Here is a 16,543-nt window from a genome sequence, read left to right on the forward strand (position 1 = left end):
AACAAGATGATTCAATTCAATCAAAAATATTTTTAATATTGGTATGGAATTATGGAATTGTTGTTTGTGTATAAAGTTTTTGGCAACAAGAAATAAAAACATTCACAATAATTTCAATGGTCTTGTTATCATTGCAGTAGTAACATACTAATATACTATATCCTTCATGTCGAAAACATGGGTAGTGTTTAAAATGGTAAATAAGTATCCTGCAAGATTTTCCCAAATTTCTAATACAAATTTACATGAATAGATCAAGTGAGTCAGATTTTCACCTTATTTTTCACAGAAAACGCAGATATCATCAATAGCCACAAATTTGGACAGAATTACATGGATATATCTTATCCAGAATTTTAAAGTGCACTTCCTTCAATTTGTTAGGTATACAATATTTGTAAGGCATTAACAACGTTTTTTCCCAGACAATGTTAGGAATAAGCAAGTTCCAGAAAAATGTTCCTCTAATTAAAGTTGGTTCCGTGAATGGAAAATTTGTGTTATGTATTTATTACAACAAGATTTCTCAAGTAAGCCCACGCCTCCCAAACTGAGTTCTGGATAAGCTCTGTGAACATCACCAAATCTGTAGTTAGACCACTGGGAATGGCTTTGATCACAGAAATAAACTCTCTTAAAGGTATTGGAAACTCATTCAATGTTAGAAATTGTTTATATTCAAGAATATTACCCCTGTTGTCAAAAACATCAAGAACAAAGTCAATATTCCTCTCATGCCAGCTAGGGTAGAACAATTACTTATTCCTTACAGTTATGTCTGAATTATTCCACAAAAGAGCTTTATGTGGGGGACAATTGTGCAGGAAACATATTTTCTGGACCATTAAAGCTTGTTGGTGAAACCTAGCCAATTTAGCTGGTGATCTTTCAGGAATAGAATTACATTGCAGTAAAAACTGAAGACCTCCCAACCTTTACCTCCCACACATTGTTTGGAATGAAATACCAAATTGATTCTGTATTGACCAAACATCTTTTCAACCAATTGATCTTGAAAGTGTTATTTATGTCAACTAAATCCAACAGCTTCAGACCTCCTTCAACTCTTTTATTTGAGAGGACTGACCTTTTTAGTTTGTGAGACTTATTTTTCCAGATGAAGTCAAGAAAGGCCTTGTTGATCTCTTTACAGGCAGAGGGATTTACAAATAAAGATAACGAGGTGTACACAAAGCGAGACAGTTCCTCTGCCTTGGACAGAAGCACTCTCCCAAGTATATAAAGATCCCTTTGTAGCCAATATTTTTTTTTACTGTCTAGTGAACCATGAGCAGCAGCCCAATGGAGCAGTTTCTATGGCTAATCACACGCAGAGCGGGTGACAGACAGACGACCAACTAACATAATAAATTATTTCTGATTTCTGCGCATAAAAATGAGCACGGGAGGGGAGTGATTCTTATCGGGACAGGACGGGAATGTTATAGAACTGTTGCAGGATCAGGACAATACAGGAAAAAACCTGACAGGACAAGACAGGACATGAATTGATTTTCACTCCCGTGTCAACTTCTTGCAGGGATGGAGGGAGAGGGAGAGAGAGAAGAAAATGGGAGGGGAGGGGAGAGAGAAGGAAAGAGCGAGAGGGAAGGTAATATTATGTTATTACTGTGTTACTGTGCTATCATGTATTATTATTGTGTGGTGGTGATAGACAACCCACCCCTGTCTCTGACTTTAATCTTTTGGATACAGGTTCCGCTCAGGTAAGCCCAACCATAAATGATCCGCGTTATCATCATACTGCAAGCCCGCAACAGGTAACCCTCATTGACTCTTGTTTAAATCCACATCTTTGTTCAAAGCGTAGGCCCAATGGTACAGTTTTAGACTATCTTGTATCTGAACCAATTCAAACTATCCCTTTGGTATTTTCAAATAAGGGGTTATCAACTGAGCATAGTATGCTTGTATTACAGACTGAAATCCTGCAGCTGTGTCATTGATTCATGTCAATGCCAGAAGTTTGATCTCGAAAATCTATTTTATTTGAACTCTGACCTCTCAAACCAACATGGACATTCTGGTAATATCTGAAACTTGGCTAAATAAGACTGCCGGATACAATTCGTCAAATACGTCATACTTCTTGAACTGTGTATCTGAGAATGATGAGAATCCAGCTGCCTTCTGGAATGTAGTCAAATCTCTGAAACAAAACTCTGTCCGTTCATTATTGTCGTGGTAATTTCCTGTATTACTAAATGAGGAGAGTGTACAAACCACACACAAGTCAGAGTTATATTTTAAAGTCCATCTTTAATTATATGAGCTTCACCATAGCCCTTTGACTCTCAGATCAATTCAGTGTCTATAAATGTATTATCTGAGAGTGCTTACAAAAGAATACTTAGTATATTTTATAGCCAAGATACACCCCTCTCAACTCACATGACGAACCACAGATCTTAGGAACTTCACAAAGGGCCTTTTACTTGAAAGAGGAGTAGCCCATAGCCAGATAACATTAGCAATAAATTATCGTTCAGTTTGGTCTCTTAGACGAGGTTCTACTTCTCGTTCTTGGTACTTCCTAGTACCAAAACATTACCTCATCTAATGGCATATATCAATTGTCAATTCTAGATATTCGCATCTCAAATACACCCCCTCCTGTACAAGCTCACTGAGGGGAGTGACTCTCTAGGGCATATACTATGAAAGATAAGTGCAACATCAGAGGGGACATACAATGGTTCCAGACACTGCCATACTCCTCCCCCCAATGGGAAAAGGAGGGAGTGACTGGAGTACAGACATGGTGGAGCCCTTCACATGGTTTAGGAATAGTTACAGACACATTCACATATGAAGACAATGTTCAAACCTGACTTCTCCCTTTCTGATATTCTGCATATTACCAGACATGTAAAAGACAAGCCTRACCTCTCCCGTCTCTGGGCCCCAAGTGACTTTTCCCTAGAGAAGAAACGAAAATGCAACTGCCGACAGTATAGTCCAAAAGAAGACATTCTAATGAGAAGTATAAAGTAAATAAAACATATTATTTATCTATGTTACCTAACTAATTCTGATTCAGCTACGCCATTATCCAAGTAGGTTATGACAACCTCTGGTCTCATAACAGATAAGATGGACATTTGTGGTGCTTTTAATAACCACTTTGCCTCAGTGGGCCACCTATTTGATAAAATAGCTTCTTAAAACTTTGATTGCAGCAGAGGAAGTCCTTAACTCACCTCGAACCAGGTTGCAGGGAACAATACATTCCCAGATACACATTCCTCATTTTCATTCCAAGCATTTGATGTCTATGATGTCCTAAGTGCCTTATTGAAGATCGATGTAAAACAATCCACTGGGTCTAACTCAATTGATAAATTTTTTGTGTAGCTTTCTGCCCCACTAGTTGCAGAATCATTGATTGTCAAGTAAAACATATATTTTTTTACTTGACAATTGTTTCTGGGGTGATCCCTAAGATCTGTAAAACGGCAGCATTCCTCCCCCTAAACAAATGCGAAGATCCTTCTGACTTTGACAACTACCGTCTAATATCCAAGCAATCTTACCTTGCCAAAGTTTTAGAGTCCCTGGCGAACTCTCAGTTTAGAACGTTTTTTACTTCTCATTGTATTGTTAATGAGCACCAGTCTGGTTTAAGACCTGGACACAGCGCTGTTTCAGCAGCTCTGCTTGTCTTAGATTATCTGTTATATTGTTTAGATAATACAAATCATTGTGCTGCCTTATTTATTGACCTGTCAAAGGCATTTGATACGGTTGACCGTTTCTTACTTCTTCAAAGGTTATCTGAAATAGGCCTAGATCAGGCATCTTGCAATTGGTTCAATAACTACCGAACGGAAAGGACACAATGTGACGATATCAAATCGAGTTTCCTCAATATTACAAAAGGTGTGTCGCAGGGGTAGATTTTGGGCACTGTTCTCTTCATTATTTATATAMATAATATTGGTCTATCTGTTGAAACCTGTAACATTCATCTCTGTGCGGATGATACAGTTATTTACTCCTGTGCCCACTCAGTACAGCAGGCCATTTATTACTTTCAGCATGGTTTTGACTGAATTCAAAAATTGCTTAACTGATCTTAAACTAGTGCTAAATGCTAATAAAACCAAGTTTATGTTGTTCTCTAGGTCTCGTAATATTGACCCTGATGACCTGCATATTTGCACATTGAGCCCAAATTGAGCAAGTTTCCCATTATACAGTTGAAGTCGGAAGTTTACATACACTTAGGTTGGAGTCATTAAAACTCGTTTTAAACTATAGTTTTGGCAAATAGGTTAGGTCATCTACTTTGTGCATGATACAAGTAATCTTTCCAACAATTGTTTACAGGTGTTTTGCTGCAGGAGGGACTTGTGCACTTCACAAGATGGATGGCAAGGGCCTCCCGGGTGGTGCAGTGGTCTGAGGCACTGCATCGCAGTGCTAGCTGTACCACCAGAGATTCTGGGTTCGAGCCCAAGCTCTGTCGCAGCTGGCCGCGACCGGGAGGCCCATGGGGTGGCGCACAATTGGCCCAGCGTCGTCCGGGTTAGGGAGGGTTTGGCCGGCAGGGATATCCTTGTCTCATCGCGCACTAGCGACTCTTGTGGCGGGCCGGGTGCAGTGCACGCTGACCAGGTCGCCAGGTGTACGGTGTTTCCTCCGACACATTGGTGCGGCTGGCTTCTGGGTTGGATGTGCATTGTGTCAAGAAGCAGTGGTTGGGTTGTGTTTCGGAGGACGCATGGCTCTCGACCTTCGCCTCTCCAGAGTCCGTACGGGAGTTGCAGCGATGAGACAAGACTGTAACTACTACCAATTGGGGAGAAAAAAGGATGTAAAAAAAAAAAGAAAATAGATGGCATCATGAGGTAGGAACATTATGTGGATATATTGTAGCAACACCTCAAGACATCAGTCAGGAAGTTAAAGCTTGGTCGCAAATGGGTCTTTCAAATGGACAATGACCCCAAGCAAACTTCCAAAGTTGTGGCAAAATGGCTTAAGGTCAACAAAGTCAAGGTATTGGAGTGGTCATCACAATGCCCTGACCTCAATCCTATAGCAAATTTGTGGGCAGAGCTGAAAAAGTGCGTGGGAGCAAGGAGGCCTACAAACCTGACTCAGTTACACCAGTTCTGTCAGGAGGAAGGGTTCAAAATTCACCCAACTTATTGTGGGAAGCTTGTGGAAGGCTACCCAAAACGTTTGACCCAAGTTAAACAATTTAAAGGCAATGCTGACAAATACTAATTGAGTGTATGTAAACTTCTGACCCACTGGGAATGTGATGAAAGAAATAAAAGCTGACATAAATCCTTCTCTCTACTATTATTCTGACATTTAACATTCTTAAAATAAAGTGGTGATCCTAACTGACCTAAGACAGAGAGTTCTTACTAGGTTTAAATGTCAGAATTTGTGAAAAACTGAGTTTAAATGTATTTGGCTTCCGACTTCACCTTTAGTACTTGGGTATTTGGAATGATGAAAAGTACTATTTTAAAACTGACAGAAATCAGATTGGTTTCAGATTTGTTTCTTTTATAGAAATAAGTCCTGCCTCACTTTGGAAAGTAGAAGGAAAATTGTTCAAGCAATGCTTCTCCCAGTACTTGATTATTGTARTATAATCTACATGAATGCGGCAGCCTCTGCTTTAAAACCTTTAGATTCAGTCTATCATTCAGCACTGCGTTTTTTCCTACACATCACTGCATTTTGTATAGTTCTGTTGGCTGGGAGTCTCTGACTACTAGACAGATATATAAAGTGGTTTTTCAGAGACTCCCCCACTACCTCAACTCAAGTATTAACTGGCGATACAGCTGTYTTCAGAACCCCTCTCTGGACTGGCTGGTTCTGGAGGTCCTGCGGGTCTCCACTGACCTGTTTTTATGCCCCCAGCTCATGGAAAAGCCTACAGGCCATCTTGAAATTAGACTCGCTTGTCTCCATTTGACAGTTGAGATCGAGTTTAAGGGAGGTGATATGTGAGAGCTGTGTTTGTTTTGATTAATTTTGTTATTATATTGATATTATTTATTGTATGTTCATGTTCACAGGGCTCCCTGTGAGACCCTGGTCTCAACTTTTTATTTCATTTTTTATTTAACCTTTATTTAACCAGGAACGCCAGCTGAGAACAAGTTCTCATTTACAACTGCAACCTGGCCAAGATAAAGCAAAGCAGTGTGACAATAAGAACAACACAGAGTTGCACATGGGATAAACAAACGTACAGTCAATAACACAATAGATATATATATATCTATGTACAGTGTGTGTAAATGTAGTAAGATTAAGGAGGTAAGGCAATAAATACGCCATAGTGGCGAAATAATTCTAATTTATCATTAACACTGGAGTGATAGATGTGCAGATGATGATGTGCAAGTAGAGATACTGGTGTGCAAAAGACCCCCCCMMAAAAATATATATAACAATATGGGGATGAGGTAGTTGGGTGTGCTATTTACAGATGGGCTGTGTACAGGTACAGTGATCGGTAAGCTTCTCTTACAACTGATGCTTAAAGTTAGAGACGGAGATATGTCTCCAGCTTCAGTGATTTTTGCAGTTCGTTCCAGTCATTGGCAGCAGAGAACTGGAAGGAAAGGTGACCAAAGGGGATGTTGGCTTTGGGGATGACCAGTGAAATATAGCTGCTGGAGTGCATGCTACGGGTGGGTGCTGCTATGGTGACCAGATAAGGCGGGGCTTTACCAAGCAAAGACTTATAGATGAACTGGAGCCAGTGGGTTTGGCGACGAATATGTAGCGAGGGTCAGGCAACGAGTGCATACAGGTCACAGTGGTGGGTAGTATATGGGGTTTTGGTGACAAAACGGATGGCACTGTGATAGACTACATCCAATTTGCTGAGTAGAGTGTTGGAGGCTATTTTGTAAATGACATCGCCAAAGTCAAGGATCGGTAGGATAGTCAGTTTTACAAGGGTATGTTTGGCAGCATGAGTGAAGGAGGCTTTGTTTGCGAAATAGGAAGCCGATTCTATATTTAATTTTGGATTGGAGATGCTTAATGTGAGTCTGGAAGGAGAGTTTACAGTCTAACCAGACACCTAGGTATTTGTAGTTGTTCACATATTCTAAGTCAGAACCGTCCAGAGTAGTGATGCTAGTCGGTCGGGCGGGTGTGGGCAGCAATCGGTTGAAGAGCATGCATTTAGTTTTACTTGCATTTAAAAGCAGTTGGAAGCCACGGAAGGAGTGTTGTATGGCATTGAAGCACGGTTGGAGGTTTGTTAACACAGCGTCCAAAGAAGGGCCAGACGTATACAGAATGGTGTCGTCTGCATAGAGGTGGATCAGAGAATCACCAGCAGCAAGAGCGACATCATTGATATATACAGAGAAAAGAGTCGGCCCGAGAATTGAACCCTGTGGCACACCCATAGAGACTGTCAGAGGTCCGGACAACAGGCCCTCCGATTTGACACACTGAACTCTGTCTGAGAAGTAGTTGGTGAACCAGGCGAGGCAGTCAATTGAGAAACCAAGGCTATTGAGTCTGCCGATAAGAATACGGTGACTGGCAGAGTCGAAAGCCTTGGTCAGGTCGATGAAGACGGCTGCACAGTACTGTCTTTTATCGATGGCGGTTATGATATAATTTAGGACCTTGAGTGTGGCTGAGGTGCACCCATGACCAGCTCGGAAACCAGATTGCATAGTGGAGAAGGTACGGTGGGATTCGAAATGGTTGGTGATCTGTTTGTTAACTTGGATTTCGAAGATTTTAGAAAGGCAGGGCAGGATGGATATAGGTCTATAACAGGTTGGGTCTAGAGTGTCTCCCCCTTTGAAGAGGGGGATGACCGCGGCAGCTTTCCAATCTTTGGGGATCTCAGACGACACGAAAGAGAGGTTGAACAAGCTAGTAATAGGGGTTGCAACAATTTCGGTGGATAATTTTAGAAAGAGAGAGAGATTGTCTAGCCCAGCTGATTTGTAGGTATCCAGGTTATTGAATATTCAAAACATACAATATACTTGCAGTGAAGCCGCTCAACAACTACATCATACCAGTCATCCAACAGATTCCCATTCAGAGTGACACACAGAAGCATCCAGGGTCATTGCCCTGCTCAAGGGTACATTGACCGATCTACCACCAGTCCAAAAAACGTGAACCTGAACCCTCCAAGATCCCCTCACAGTTCCCCAATAGCTGTCCCTCAACCATTTGAGACCCCTCCCACAGTACCCCCCAGGAAGAAAAAATAAAAATAAAAAATACAATTAATTCCATTCCCCACCCCCAAGAGCCCCCCCAATGCACCAACAACCAAGAGAATGAACTAAAGAGAAAAAAGGAAAAGACAGAAGAATACAGCAAACAACAATGCAATAAAATAATAAAACAAAATAATACATTTTAAACAAAGGACATCAAGGACAACTAAAATCATAACAGCAATGCCAACTCTATATGTTTGTGTACGTCTGGGACTATTACATGTATGTGTCTGTTCTTGTATGTGTTTATTTGAATGAGAGTGTGTGTATTTGCATGTGTACAAACACCTGCACGGCATCARCCTCAGGCAAACCGGCATTAGCTGTAAAAACACTGTCACTTAGTGTCATTCAAATGTACTTTTTATTATGTTTTATTTAGACTTTTTAAATGTATTTTTTACTTTTATCTTTTTACCATCATTCTATCTCCCACACAGCAACTCCACTCACACTTGTCTCCAATTCCACATACCAACCCTCAGCTTCCCTCAGCCCACCCCATCTATCTCTGCTGGCCACCCACTTCGGGTTTCTACGCAACACATACCTTTCAACTATGCTGTGATGTTTAACGTACAATTTCAATCTATCTAATCAAATAGAATCCACAGATTGCGAGTTGAAGATAAATACTTTTACTAAGAGTATTGGTATATTTGTAATTGACTGACCCGGTCTAGGGTCAATTCTAGATCAATGCTATGCATTATCAGCCATTCCTGAGCCTAAGACTAGAAACAGGCTACCTGAGTGCAATACCAAAATAAATGGTATATTGATTCTGTATCCTCACAACAAAATCTGCAGAGCTTCGATGATTTTATGCCCCAAATATTCAGCATTTTGTTAGTGGCAAGAATTCTACATAATAATATTAGCTGAAAAGCACGAAGTCTTGAATCTTGCTTTGTTTTATATGTCAACTCATACACCCTGTACCATGGAATCGGTACATCAAAAATCTCTTCCCAACTATTTTGCAATCTGTATGGCACAGTTGTCAACATCCTGGTCCTCAAATGAAACTGGTGTACTTTCCGATTTATGCTATTTTTATTCCTCTGCCAGTTTTGATCCTTTATATTGGGCAGACAGACCAGTTCCCTACCTCCTCCCGCTGCCACCCGCCTCCTCCATTTTTGGGGTAATGCTGTAATCAATTGGTTGTACTCTTGAATTGAGTAGACCTTCCCGTATAATTCTGATAACTCCATRAAGAACATAACTCTACTATTCCAATTTACAATATCATTTAAGAACAAAATATCATTTTCAAACATCTTTCCCATAAATACAGATATTTTATCAACCAGCACATTTGAGTTCAGCCATAATATTTGTTGTAATATTTGTTCTATCTTTTCAGGGAGATGAAATTTCAATTGTAGCCAGCTCTGCAATGCTTGTTTGAAAAAGAGAGATACTTTGAAAAAAGTATAATTTTAAATTAATCGAAAATGTGACATGGCAATCTGCACAACTTGAGAACCATTTAGGGTTCAAATAAAACTGTTGAATGAGTGAAGCTTTTAGAGAGAGGTTTAGTGCTTTTATATTTAATTATCTCAACCCACCCAATTCATATTCATTATATCAATAGGCATGTTTTATTTTGTCTGGTTTAGCGTCCCAGATAAAGCAAAATATTTTTTGCTCATATGATTTGAAAAACGAATCATCAGGAGTAGGCAGCGCCATAAGTAAGTGAGTAAACTGAGATATGACTAAGGAGTTAATCAGGGCAATTTTTCCATAAATAGACAGGTATTTACCTCTCCATGGTTGCAGGATCTTGTCTATTTTTTACAAGTTTTCTATTGAAATTCATTGTGGAGAGCTTATTTATATATTTTGTGATATGAATACCGAGTATGTCAACTTCACCATCAGCCCATTTTATAGGTAAACTGCAGGGTAATGTAAAAGTTGTATTTTTTAAGAATCCAATACGTAATATTGTACACTTATAATTAGGTTTTAGTCCAGAGAGTACAGAAAAGCTATCTAGATCTTCAATGAGACATTGCAGTGATCCAGCTTGCGGACGTAATATAAAACTTGAGTCATCGGCATACATGGACACCTTTGTTTTTAAGCCTTGGATTTCTAATCCTCTAATGTTGTTATTGGATCTGATTTTAATAGCTAGCATTTCGATGGCCATTACTAATAGATATGGTGACAGCGGACACCCTTTTTAACTCCTCTTGACAATTCAAAACTCCCTGAGAAGTAGCCGTTATTTACTATTTTCCAACTGGGGTTGCTATACATTATTTTTACCCATTTTATAAGAGAATTACCGAAATTGAAAAAATCCAGGCATTTATAAATAAAATCCAGTCTTAATTTATCAAATGCCTTTTCAAAATACGCTATAAATACCATTCCTGGCTTCCTATATGTTTCATGATGTTATATTATTTCTAGTAGTTGTCGTATATTATCTCCAATGTATCGTCCATGTAAAAAACCTGTCTGATCTGGATGAACAATACATAGTAAAACCCTTTTAATTCTGAGTGCTATGCATTTTGCCTGACTATTTTTGCCTGACAACATTGAAGTCTAAGGGGCCTCCAGTTTTTTAGATAAACTGGGTCTTTATATTTGCCTTCTGGGTCTTTTTTAATAATAGAGAAATCAGACCTTCCTGCTGAGTACCTGACAGACAACCATTTCTATAGGAGTAGTTATAACAATCTAACAATGGAGCTTTTAGTATATCAAAAAATAMTTGATATACCTCTACCGGTATGCCATCAAGCCCTGGGGTTTTTCCAGACTGAAAGGATTTAATAGTCTCAAAAAGTTATTCCTCTGTAATTTGGCCTTCGCACTGATCTTTCTGTACATTTGTTAATTTTCAATTTTCTATATTATTTGGAAAGAATTCCTTACCATAATCTTCATTCAGTGGGAGAGGATGAGACGGAAAAGAGAACATGATCCTAGAAGTGTGAGTATGGGGTTGTACCTAGCAGACCGACTAAGGGCAGGAGAGGGTTGGCGGGTTTTGGGAAGAGTAGGGGCTCTGAGCTGCATCTTAGTCTTTGAAACCTTTCTGATTCATCTAAATCCACCACCTGCCGGTACTAATTATATGACGCCATTTTCATTGATAAGAAGTAATAGATGAACTATATAATACACTGATGAGTAAGTTACAGAATAAGGAGTCAAAGAAGATCAAGATGTAGGATTTAAGGTGAACATTAAACAATTCCCTAGGAAAGCAAATACCTTTACAGGGATTGGGTTGGCCAGATTGAAGTACTCGGCCAACCCACCTCGGTTCACTTTAACTCTTGATGAGTACCAGTGTTACAGATCCAAGAATGGCACCGAGAACTTWGATGATTTTAATGGCTGAAAGGTAATCATTAATGTGACTGACTTAGGTTTGGAAGTACAGGAGACAATTCTTAACCTCACAGCACCTATAACTGATGTAGGGTGGGCTCGTACCAGCAAAGGACGCATACGACAGAAACTACCAAAAAGGGTGGTCAGGAAATTGTGCCCCGGGGTTATGGGTCGAACCAGTTCGAGTTAGTCATCAGAGGCCAGTTATAGGAGGTTAAAGTAGGCACAGGAGGAGTTTTGACCAGGATGGGAGTAGCTTTGTCTAGATGGATGCTATTGGCATCCTCAGGGAAGTTACAGATTAATACAAAGCTATGAATCAAATAGGTGAAGACTTAACCACTACATTATTTTGGTGGTTGACAATAAATAAAAATGTGGATTGGATAAATGACATCTATTATAAGCAACAGAGATTCGTGAATGAGACTGGGGATGCAGTAAAGGGGTTATCTGACCAATTATCCGCGCCGGAGAAGTGCGTCTTTGAGCAGCCTGAACAGTCCACGTGGGAAATCCACGGAGACCTTCCACACATAATTACATCATTATATTCTGACCCATAAGAGCGGCAGTTTGGGGCAAGGCTAGGGTTAGAATAAGCATAGCTGACAAATTCACTCAAATGTATATTTCTCTCGTGTACTTTCTCTCTTTCTCTCTCTTTTAAATCCCCATTTTGGGTAACACGCGCCATAGTGTGTTGGCCCGTTATACTAAGTTCTAATCAATAGCCTAGAATGTGTTTTTGTGTATGTGTATCTTTTTTCATCATTTTAGCTTTCTAGTAAATAAATAATCAACTAAGATTGGTGTGGTACGAACTCATTGGTGAGACCCGGGTCTGTGCAGATTCCCGGATTATGCGACGTTCAGAACGAGACTGTAGAGGTAACTGATTAATTAGCGGCTGTTGTAAAATCGATATTCTGATATTCTTTGAGTTAATTTGGGAAATACAAACTCAATAAAATGAATTTTCCCATGGTGCCCCAGGTTAATGAGTTAATAATTGCTTGATTCAGTTAATCACGCAATTATAAACCTTTGATCATTCGATGAGCAACAGTCGTCACATTAACTAAGACAACGTCACGACATTTAACGTAAAACTATAACTAACAGAATTCTACCCCGTCTCTGTATAATGATAAATAATGTTTGTCCATAAGAAAGAGGGACTGTTAGCAGGCAAGGAACTGTGGCAGACAACTTGTGACCACTGTGAAACTGATAACAGGGAAGGAAGTCTCCCCACCCAGGGATGGGAGAAACCTTGGGCTTGTAGTAGATTGTATAACAGGTGGCAGGCAATGTATGAGAAGAAGACTTGTGAACTATGTTGCCATTGTTTTAGAGGAGGGACAGTTATGACGAAATGAGAGGTTAATAAACCAATGTACAGGAAATGATAAGGAGAGCTCTCGTAAATAAACATGCTGACTATGGTAGACTGGCCTCTGTCTGTTTCATTTCTATAAGAACCTTACACATTCTTAGTAACAGACAGAGTAGTTTATTTGAAGTTCAGTTTATGAACATTGAGAACAAAATTCTCTTGACAAAAACATAATAAAAAGTACATTTGAATGACACTAAGTGACAGTGTTTTTACAGCTAATGCCGGTTTGCCTGAGGCTGATGCCGTGCAGGTGTTTGTACACATGCATATACACACACTCTCATTCAAATAAACACATACAAGAACAGACACATACATGTAATAGTCCCAGACGTACACAAACATATAGAGTTGGCATTGCTGTTATGATTTTAGTTGTCCTTGATGTCCTTTGTTTAAAATGTATTATTTTGTTTTATTATTTTATTGCATTGTTGTTTGCTGTTTTCTTCTGTCTTTTCCTTTTTTCTCTTTAGTTCATTCTCTTGGTTGTTGGTACATTGGGGGGGCTCTTGGGGGTGGGGAATGGAATTAATTGTATTTTTTTATTTTTTTCCTGGGGGGGTACTGTGGGATGGGTCTCAAATGGTTGAGGGACAGCTATTGGGGAACTGTGAGGGTATCTTGGAGGGCTCAGGTTCACGTTTTTTGGCCTGGTGGTAGATCGGTCAATGTGCCCTTGAGCAGGGCAATGACCATGGATGCTGTGTGTCACTCTGAACGCGAATCTGTTGAATGACTGGTATGATGTAGTTGAGCCGCTTCACTGCAGGTATATTGTATGTTTCGGATATAAAATAAATATTAATAAAAGTCAATTGTTTTAAACAGCAAATTTAGAGCGTCATTTCCAGTCACACCATTTCCACTTTGACAAACATATCCGACTCAAAGCAACCTCAGAAACAACAAAATAGTGCAACTCAAAGGACAGCTCAAAGGAAAACAACAAATGATGGACAGATCTAGCACTGTTGCAGAGAAAACGACAGAGGCAACATATGAGATTGCTTGGATACTCGCGAGAAACAAGAAAGCCTTCACAAACGCGGAGATTGTCAAATAATGTTTTTTTGGCCTCAGCCGAAATATTGTATGCTGATTTCACAAACAAGGAAGCTATTTTAAAGCAAATTAAAGGACTGCAACTGTCAGGCTCGACCATAACAAGACACATTTACATTTACATTTAAGTCATTTAGCAGACGCTCTTATCCAGAGCGACTTACAAATTGGTGCATTCACCTTATGATATCCAGTGGAACAACCACTTTACAATAGTGCATTTAACTCTTTTAAGGGGGAGGGGGGTGAGAAGGATTACTTTATCCTATCCTAGGTATTCCTTAAAGAGGTGGGGTTTCAGGTGTCTCCGGAAGGTGGTGATTGACTCCGCTGACCTGGCGTCGTGAGGGAGTTTGTTCCACCATTGGGGTGCCAGAGCAGCGAACAGTTTTGACTGGGCTGAGCGGGAACTGTACTTCCTCAGAGGTAGGGAGGCGAGCAGGCCAGAGGTGGATGAACGCAGTGCCCTTGTTTGGGTGTAGGGCCTGATCAGAGCCTGAAGGTACGGAGGTGCCGTTCCCCTCACAGCTCCGTAGGCAAGCACCATGGTCTTGTAGCGGATGCGAGCTTCAACTGGAAGCCAGTGGAGAGAGCGGAGGAGCGGGGTGACGTGAGAGAACTTGGGAAGGTTGAACACCAGACGGGCTGCGGCGTTCTGGATGAGTTGTARGGGTTTAATGGCACAGGCAGGGAGCCCAGCCAACAGCGAGTTGCAGTAATCCAGACGGGAGATGACAAGTGCCTGGATTAGGACCTGCGCCGCTTCCTGTGTGAGGCAGGGTCGTACTCTGCGAATGTTGTAGAGCATGAACCTACAGGAACGGGTCACCGCCTTGATGTGAGTTGAGAACGACAGGGTGTTGTCCAGGATCACGCCAAGGTTCTTAGCGCTCTGGGAGGAGGACACAATGGAGTTGTCAACCGTGATGGCGAGATCATGGAACGGGCAGTCCTTCCCCGGGAGGAAGAGCAGCTCCGTCTTGCCGAGGTTCAGCTTGAGGTGGTGATCCGTCATCCACACTGATATGTCTGCCAGACATGCAGAGATGCGACACATAGAAGACATCGGCGAGGACATGGGTAAGAAAGTGATTATGACTGTGACATACAGAATGTGATGCAGCAACTCGTGCATGTGGTGAAAATTATTATTGCGATGGCACTGAATCATTGGCAATTCCGCAATTTGCTGGAGGAATACCAGACAGAATACGGCGACTCGATATTTCACAATGAGGTGCGATGGCTGTCTCGTGGCAGAGTTTTGGAAAGATTTCTCTCACTCCTCCCTCAAATCCATGAATTTGTTGCAAGCAAGAGGAGAGAGGAGCCAGAGCTGAATGATCCACAGTGGATATTAAAGCTGGCTTTTTTAACTGACATCACCTGCCACCTGAACACGGTGAACCTCCAGCGCCAAGGGAAAGCTAAAACTGCTGTGTGTGGTCACAGCATTTCAAAATAAAATCACCACACGGTTMATACCTGAGAGACAGTTTGCTCATTTCCCAAAACTCTGAGCAGTCACCACATCCAACCCAGACATACTGCAACATTTTAGCTATGATGCATTAGTGCGTGTGTTGGAAGAGTTGAAGTTATATCATGGAGTACAAGGAGTTTTTCAACTTCATTGAGAACCCCTTTCATGTGCCAGTGTCATCTCTGACCCAAGTCATCACAACCATCTGTCCTGACCGTGCTGAAATAGAGAGTGAGATAGTGGAGCTGCAGGCAAATGACACATTTCAAGGTGAACTAAGATCAGGTGTTACCCATTTCTGGAGCCTTGTGTCAGACACAGAGTGTCCACTTCTGAAGCAATGTGTGCAAAAGGTGATATCCATTTTTTGTCAGCACTTATTCATGTGAAGCAACATTTTCAACAATGAACGTTGTGAAACAAAAACAGAGAAACAGACTGACCAATGCAAACCTGGATTGACTCAAAAGGATAGCAACAACATACTATAAATTTACAATAAATTCAGTCAAGGAGTAGAAGGGACGTTTTTGCTCATCCAACTACTGAAGTAACCCTTAATATGGGTCTTATACATGTGATGTAGCGTATGTATATATGTATATATTTGTGTATGTATATATTTGTGATGTGCTGTACATCAAATCAATTGCATGTGCTCTATTGCTCTGAATTTGCTCTCAACTGATAATTGATAATATTGGAAGAAAAAGTACAACAAATTGAAGATCCCTTTGAATAATTGTCTCAACACAAAGTTGCCCTCTTACAGAAAATAGTGAGTAACCAATCACCAGGTGGCAGTATTCCCCATAGTCCCAGTCACTATTAGATAGAACGTTGTGGCCATGCCCGCCTTTGGGTGAAAACAACCTGTGGTTACCTCTGTTACCCCATTGGCTCACAGCAAAAACTTCACCTTTTTCAAATGCAATTTTTCTTGTTGTCTGCTTGTTTTAGTTA

The sequence above is a fragment of the Salvelinus sp. IW2-2015 genome, linkage group LG2 (assembly GCF_002910315.2).
Source record: "Salvelinus sp. IW2-2015 linkage group LG2, ASM291031v2, whole genome shotgun sequence".
Taxonomy (NCBI): Eukaryota; Metazoa; Chordata; class Actinopteri; order Salmoniformes; family Salmonidae; genus Salvelinus; species Salvelinus sp. IW2-2015.